Source organism: Lasioglossum baleicum, unplaced genomic scaffold, assembly GCF_051020765.1.
Source record: "Lasioglossum baleicum unplaced genomic scaffold, iyLasBale1 scaffold0067, whole genome shotgun sequence".
Classification (NCBI taxonomy): domain Eukaryota; kingdom Metazoa; phylum Arthropoda; class Insecta; order Hymenoptera; family Halictidae; genus Lasioglossum; species Lasioglossum baleicum.
Window position 1 is genome coordinate 82,059 of NW_027469127.1, and position 8,777 is coordinate 90,835.

An 8,777-nucleotide genomic window follows, 5' to 3' on the forward strand; every position below is an offset into this window, starting at 1 on the left:
GAATCGGAGTTTTCGTGCCAATTTCGCATATTTGCATGCAAATGCACTGATCTAGCACGCGAAACAGCGATTCCGCACTGAAATACACTTCTGAAACTAAGAATCGTCGAATCTGACATAGGCTCGAATAAATTGTGATCGTGCTTGCCTGGTCGGAGTTTCTGTCCAATTTCGCATATTTGCATGCAAATGCACTGATCTAGCACGCGAAACAGCGATTCCGCACAGAAATACACTTCTGAAACGAAGAATCGTCGAATCTGACATAACGTCGAATAAATCGTGATCGTGCTTGCCGTGTCGGAGTTTCTATTCCAATTTGTCATACTTGCATGCAAATGCACTGATCTAGCACGCGAAACAGCGATTCCGCACAGAAATACACTTCTGAAACGAAGAATCGTCGAATCTGACATAACGTCGAATAAATCGTGATCGTGCTTGCCGTGTCGGAGTTTCTATTCCAATTTGGCATACTTGCCTGCAAATGCACTGATCTAGCGCGCGAAACAGCGATTCCGCACAGAAATACACTTCTGAAACGAAGAATCGTCGAATCTGACATAAGCTCGAATAAATCGTGATCGTGATTGCCGGTCGGAGTTTCTATTCCAATTTGTCATACTTGCATGCAAATGCACTGATCTAGCGCGCGAAACAGCGATTCCGCACAGAAATACACTTCAGAAACGAAGAATGTCGAAACTGACATAGGCTCGAATAAATTGTGATCGTGCTTGCCGGGTCGGAGTTTCTATTCCAATTTCGCATACTTGCATGCAAATGCACTCATATAGCACGCGAAACAGCGATTCCGCACAGAAATACACTTCTGAAACGAAGAATCGTCGAATCTGACATAAGCTCGAATAAATCATGATCGTGCTTGCCGATTCGGAGTTTCCGTGCCAATTTCGCATATCTGCATACAAATGCACTGATCTAGCACGCGAAACAGCGATTCCGCACAGAAATACACTTCTGAAACAAAGAATCGTCGAATCTGACATAAGCTCGAATAAATCGTGATCGTGCTTGCCGGGTCGGAGTTTCTATTCCAATTTGGCATACTTGCTTGCAAATGCACTGATCTACTACGCGAAACAGCGATTCCGCACAGAAATTCATTTGTGAAACGAATAATTGTCGAATCTGACATAAGCTCGAATAAATCGTGATCGTGCTTGCCGAATCGGAGTTTTCGTGCCAATTTCGCATATTTGCATGCAAATGCACTGATCTAGCACGCGAAACAGCGATTCCGCACTAAAATACACTTCTGAAACGAAGAATCGTCGAATCTGACATAGGCTCGAATAAATTGTGATCGTGCCTGCCTGGTCGGAGTTTCTGTCCAATTTCGCATATTTGCATGCAAATGCACTGATCTAGCACGCTAAACAGCGATTCCGTACAGAAATTCATTTGTGAAACGAATAATCGTAGAATCTGACATAAGCTCGAATAAACCATGATCGTGCTTGCCAAATCGGAGATTTCGTGCCAATTTCGCATATTTGCATGCAAATGCACTGATCTAGCGCGCGAAACAGCGATTCCGCACAGAAATACACTTCTGAAACGAAGAATGTCGAAACTGACATAGGCTCGAATAAATTGTGATCGTGCTTGCCGAATCGGAGTTTCCGTGCCAATTTCGCATATCTGCATACAAATGCACTGATCTAGCACGCGAAACAGCGATTCCGCACAGAAATACACTTCTGAAACAAAGAATCGTCGAATCTGACATAGGCTCGAATAAATTGTGATCGTGCTTGCCGGGTCGGAGTTTCTATTAAAATTTCGCATACTTGCATGCAAATGCACTGATATAGCACGCGAAACAGCGATTCCGCACAGAAATACACTTCAGAAACGAAGAATGTCGAAACTGACATAGGCTCGAATAAATTGTGATCGTGCTTGCCGGGTCGGAGTTTCTATTCCAATTTCGCATACTTGCATGCAAATGCACTCATATAGCACGCGAAACAGCGATTCCGCACAGAAATACACTTCTGAAACGAAGAATCGTCGAATCTGACATAAGCTCGAATAAATCATGATCGTGCTTGCCGATTCGGAGTTTCCGTGCCAATTTCGCATATCTGCATACAAATGCACTGATCTAGCACGCGAAACAGCGATTCCGCACAGAAATACACTTCTGAAACAAAGAATCGTCGAATCTGACATAAGCTCGAATAAATCGTGATCGTGCTTGCCGGGTCGGAGTTTCTATTCCAATTTGGCATACTTGCTTGCAAATGCACTGATCTACTACGCGAAACAGCGATTCCGCACAGAAATTCATTTGTGAAACGAATAATTGTCGAATCTGACATAAGCTCGAATAAATCGTGATCGTGCTTGCCGAATCGGAGTTTTCGTGCCAATTTCGCATATTTGCATGCAAATGCACTGATCTAGCACGCGAAACAGCGATTCCGCACTAAAATACACTTCTGAAACGAAGAATCGTCGAATCTGACATAGGCTCGAATAAATTGTGATCGTGCCTGCCTGGTCGGAGTTTCTGTCCAATTTCGCATATTTGCATGCAAATGCACTGATCTAGCACGCTAAACAGCGATTCCGTACAGAAATTCATTTGTGAAACGAATAATCGTAGAATCTGACATAAGCTCGAATAAACCATGATCGTGCTTGCCAAATCGGAGATTTCGTGCCAATTTCGCATATTTGCATGCAAATGCACTGATCTAGCGCGCGAAACAGCGATTCCGCACAGAAATACACTTCTGAAACGAAGAATGTCGAAACTGACATAGGCTCGAATAAATTGTGATCGTGCTTGCCGAATCGGAGTTTCCGTGCCAATTTCGCATATCTGCATACAAATGCACTGATCTAGCACGCGAAACAGCGATTCCGCACAGAAATACACTTCTGAAACAAAGAATCGTCGAATCTGACATAGGCTCGAATAAATTGTGATCGTGCTTGCCGGGTCGGAGTTTCTATTAAAATTTCGCATACTTGCATGCAAATGCACTGATATAGCACGCGAAACAGCGATTCCGCACAGAAATACACTTCTGAAACGAAGAATCGTCGAATCTGACATAAGCTCGAATAAATCGTGATCGTGCTTGCCGAAACGGAGTTTCCGTGGCAATTTCGCATATCTGCATACAAATGCACTGATCTATCACGCGAAACAGCGATTCCGCACAGAAATACACTTCTGAAACAAAGAATCGTCGAATCTGACATAAGCTCGAATAAATCGTGATCGTGCTTGCCGGGTCGGAGTTTCTATTCCAATTTGGCATCCTTGCTTGCAAATGCACTGATCTACTACGCGAAACAGCGATTCCGCACAGAAATTCATTTGTGAAACGAATAATTGTCGAATCTGACATAATCTCGAATAAATTGAAGGATATTTTCCAGAGTGAAGATACTGTGTTTAATCAACTGAATATGAAACTTGTACAGTACTACATTGCAGAAAAGAAAAAGAAACAGTCTTTCTTGTACACTTGATTCGAACGAACGAACGACGCATAAAAAGTTCGGAAGGAACGTTACAACAACCATATTCTAATTGCTCACAGATGTCGTGAACGTCTTACATAAATCGTGATCGTCCTTGCCGAATCGGAGTTTTCGTGCCAATTTCGCATATTTGCATGCAAATGCACTGATCTAGCACGCGAAACAGCGATTCCGCACTGAAATACACTTCTGAAACGAAGAATCGTCGAATCTGCCATAAGCTCGATTAAATCGCGATCGTGCTTGTCGGGTCGTGGTTTCTATTCCAATTTCTCATACTTGTATGCAAATGCACTGATCTAGCACGCGAAACAGCGATTCCGCACTGAAATACACTTCTGAAACGAAGAATCGTCGAATCTGACATAGGCTCGAATAAATTGTGATCGTGCTTGCCTGGTCGGAGTTTCTGTCCAATTTCGCATATTTGCATGCAAATGCACTGATCTAGCACGCGAAACAGCGATTCCGCACAGAAATACACTTCTGAAACGGAGAATCGTCGAATCTGACATAACGTCGAAGAAATCGTGACCGTGCTTGCCGTGTCAGAGTTTCTATTCCAATTTGGCATACTTGCATGCAAATGCACTGATCTAGCGCGCGAAACAGCGATTCCGCACAGAAATACACTTCTGAAACGAAGAATGTCGAAACTGACATAGGCTCGAATAAATTGTGATCGTGCTTGCCGGGTCGGAGTTTCTATTCCAATTTCGCATACTTGCATGCAAATGCACTGATATAGCACGCGAAACAGCGATTCCGCACAGAAATACACTTCTGAAACGAAGAATCGTCGAATCTGACATAAGCTCGAATAAATCATGATCGTGCTTGCCGATTCGGAGTTTCCGTGCCAATTTCGCATATCTGCATACAAATGCACTGATCTAGCACGCGAAACAGCGATTCCGCACAGAAATACACTTCTGAAACAAAGAATCGTCGAATCTGACATAAGCTCGAATAAATCGTGATCGTGCTTGCCGGGTCGGAGTTTCTATTCCAATTTGGCATACTTGCTTGCAAATGCACTGATCTACTACGCGAAACAGCGATTCCGCACAGAAATTCATTTGTGAAACGAATAATTGTCGAATCTGACATAAGCTCGAATAAATCGTGATCGTGCTTGCCGAATCGGAGTTTTCGTGCCAATTTCGCATATTTGCATGCAAATGCACTGATCTAGCACGCGAAACAGCGATTCCGCACTAAAATACACTTCTGAAACGAAGAATCGTCGAATCTGACATAGGCTCGAATAAATTGTGATCGTGCCTGCCTGGTCGGAGTTTCTGTCCAATTTCGCATATTTGCATGCAAATGCACTGATCTAGCACGCTAAACAGCGATTCCGTACAGAAATTCATTTGTGAAACGAATAATCGTAGAATCTGACATAAGCTCGAATAAACCATGATCGTGCTTGCCAAATCGGAGATTTCGTGCCAATTTCGCATATTTGCATGCAAATGCACTGATCTAGCGCGCGAAACAGCGATTCCGCACAGAAATACACTTCTGAAACGAAGAATGTCGAAACTGACATAGGCTCGAATAAATTGTGATCGTGCTTGCCGAATCGGAGTTTCCGTGCCAATTTCGCATATCTGCATACAAATGCACTGATCTAGCACGCGAAACAGCGATTCCGCACAGAAATACACTTCTGAAACAAAGAATCGTCGAATCTGACATAGGCTCGAATAAATTGTGATCGTGCTTGCCGGGTCGGAGTTTCTATTAAAATTTCGCATACTTGCATGCAAATGCACTGATATAGCACGCGAAACAGCGATTCCGCACAGAAATACACTTCTGAAACGAAGAATCGTCGAATCTGACATAAGCTCGAATAAATCGTGATCGTGCTTGCCGAAACGGAGTTTCCGTGGCAATTTCGCATATCTGCATACAAATGCACTGATCTATCACGCGAAACAGCGATTCCGCACAGAAATACACTTCTGAAACAAAGAATCGTCGAATCTGACATAAGCTCGAATAAATCGTGATCGTGCTTGCCGGGTCGGAGTTTCTATTCCAATTTGGCATCCTTGCTTGCAAATGCACTGATCTACTACGCGAAACAGCGATTCCGCACAGAAATTCATTTGTGAAACGAATAATTGTCGAATCTGACATAATCTCGAATAAATCGTGATCGTCCTTGCCGAATCGGAGTTTTCGTGCCAATTTCGCATATTTGCATGCAAATGCACTGATCTAGCACGCGAAACAGCGATTCCGCACTGAAATACACTTCTGAAACGAAGAATCGTCGAATCTGCCATAAGCTCGATTAAATCGCGATCGTGCTTGTCGGGTCGTGGTTTCTATTCCAATTTCTCATACTTGTATGCAAATGCACTGATCTAGCACGCGAAACAGCGATTCCGCACTGAAATACACTTCTGAAACGAAGAATCGTCGAATCTGACATAGGCTCGAATAAATTGTGATCGTGCTTGCCTGGTCGGAGTTTCTGTCCAATTTCGCATATTTGCATGCAAATGCACTGATCTAGCACGCGAAACAGCGATTCCGCACAGAAATACACTTCTGAAACGGAGAATCGTCGAATCTGACATAACGTCGAAGAAATCGTGACCGTGCTTGCCGTGTCAGAGTTTCTATTCCAATTTGGCATACTTGCATGCAAATGCACTGATCTAGCGCGCGAAACAGCGATTCCGCACAGAAATACACTTCTGAAACGAAGAATGTCGAAACTGACATAGGCTCGAATAAATTGTGATCGTGCTTGCCGGGTCGGAGTTTCTATTCCAATTTCGCATACTTGCATGCAAATGCACTGATATAGCACGCGAAACAGCGATTCCGCAGAGAAATACACTTCTGAAACGAAGAATCGTCGAATCTGACATAAGCTCGAATAAATCGTGATCGTGCTTGCCGAATCGGAGTTTTCGTGCCAATTTCGCATATTTGCATGCGAATGCACTGATCTAGCGCGCGAAACAGCGATTCCGCACAGAAATACACTTCTGAAACGAAGAATGTCGAAACTGACATAGGCTCGAATAAATTGTGATCGTGCTTGCCGGGTCGGAGTTTCTATTCCAATTTCGCATACTTGCATGCAAATGCACTGATATAGCACGCGAAACAGCGATTCCGCACAGAAATACACTTCTGAAACGAAGAATCGTCGAATCTGACATAAGCTCGAATAAATCGTGATCGTGCTTGCCGAATCGGAGTTTCCGTGCCAATTTCGCATATCTGCATACAAATGCACTGATCTAGCGCGCGAAACAGCGATTCCGCACAGAAATACACTTCTGAAACGAAGAATCGTCGAATCTGACTTAAGCTCGAATAAATCGTGATCGTGATTGCCGGTCGGAGTTTCTATTCCAATTTGTCATACTTGCATGCAAATGCACTGATCTAGCGCGCGAAACAGCGATTCCGCACAGAAATACACTTCTGAAACGAAGAATGTCGAATCTGACATAGGCTCGAATAAATTGTGATCGTGCTTGCCGGGTCGGAGTTTCAATTCCAATTTCGCATACTTGCATGCAAATGCACTGATATAGCACGCGAAACAGCGATTCCGCACAGAAATACACTTCTGAAACGAAGAATCGTCGAATCTGCCATAAGCTCGAATAAATCGTGATCGTGCTTGCCGAATCGGAGTTTCCGTGCCAATTTCGCATATCTGCATGCAAATGCACTGATATAGCACGCGAAACAGCGATTCCGCACAGAAATACACTTCTGAAACGAAGAATCGTCGAATCTGACATAAGCTCGAATAAATCGTGATCGTGCTTGCCGAATCGGAGTTTCCGTGCCAATTTCGCATATCTGCATACAAATGCACTGATCTAGCGCGCGAAACAGCGATTCCGCACAGAAATACACTTCTGAAACGAAGAATCGTCGAATCTGACTTAAGCTCGAATAAATCGTGATCGTGATTGCCGGTCGGAGTTTCTATTCCAATTTGTCATACTTGCATGCAAATGCACTGATCTAGAGCGCGAAACAGCGATTCCGCACAGAAATACACTTCTGAAACGAAGAATGTCGAATCTGACATAGGCTCGAATAAATTGTGATCGTGCTTGCCGGGTCGGAGTTTGAATTCCAATTTCGCATACTTGCATGCAAATGCACTGATATAGCACGCGAAACAGCGATTCCGCACAGAAATACACTTCTGAAACGAAGAATCGTCGAATCTGCCATAAGCTCGAATAAATCGTGATCGTGCTTGCCGAATCGGAGTTTCCGTGCCAATTTCGCATATCTGCATACAAATGCACTGATCTAGCACGCGAAACAGCGATTCCGCACAGAAATGCACTTCTGAAACAAAGAATCGTCGAATCTGACATAAGCTCGAATAAATCGTGATCGTGCTTGCCGAATCGGAGTTTTCGTGCCAATTTCGTATATTTGCATGCGAATGCACTGATCTAGCGCGCGAAACAGCGATTCCGCACAGAAATACACTTCTGAAACGAAGAATCGTCGAATCTGACATAAGCTCGAATAAATCGTGATCGTGCTTGCCGGGTCGCGATTGGTCTGTCATCGCCAACCACCCCACCAACCCCCCCCCCCTTTAAAATTAATGGAAAATGTAAACCTAAACATAGAGACGGATTCGTAACCTCGAAGTTACAAGTCGATTCGCTCAACTATCAAGGGAGAGTAAACGCGGCGACTGTGGCGGCACTCGCCACCGATGCGAAGTCAGCGTCGCAAAGTTGGCGTTCAATTCGAACGTTTGAATCAGTTATTTTCTTTCGGGCCCTTTTCCACTGCCGGTGGTGGTCGGTAAGTTATCCTCCGCCGAGGTCGACGCGCGTTACCGATGCACAGGTAAAAAATTTTTCGCGAATTTTCGCGAATTTTTCGCGCGGTAAACCTTCGTCTCCGCGTCCTCCGTCCGACGAGCCTACTCTCGCCCGCGCCCGTCGACACGGTCTCGAGCTATACGGCGACAAAGAAATCGCAAAATTTCACTAATTTGACGTCACCGAAAAAGTTACGGCCAACTGGGAATTAAAGGTATATCGCTTTCCCGAATTTTCCGGGTGCCCATCGGGCCTTCGGCCCCGCTCGGCTCGGCTCGGCTCGAGGTCTAGGTCGTCGGTAGCGACGATGGTGTCGGGGAGGCACGCGATTGGTCTGTCATCGCCAACCACCCCACCACCTCCCCGTACCCTTTAAAATTAATGGAAAAGGTAAACCTAAACGTAGAG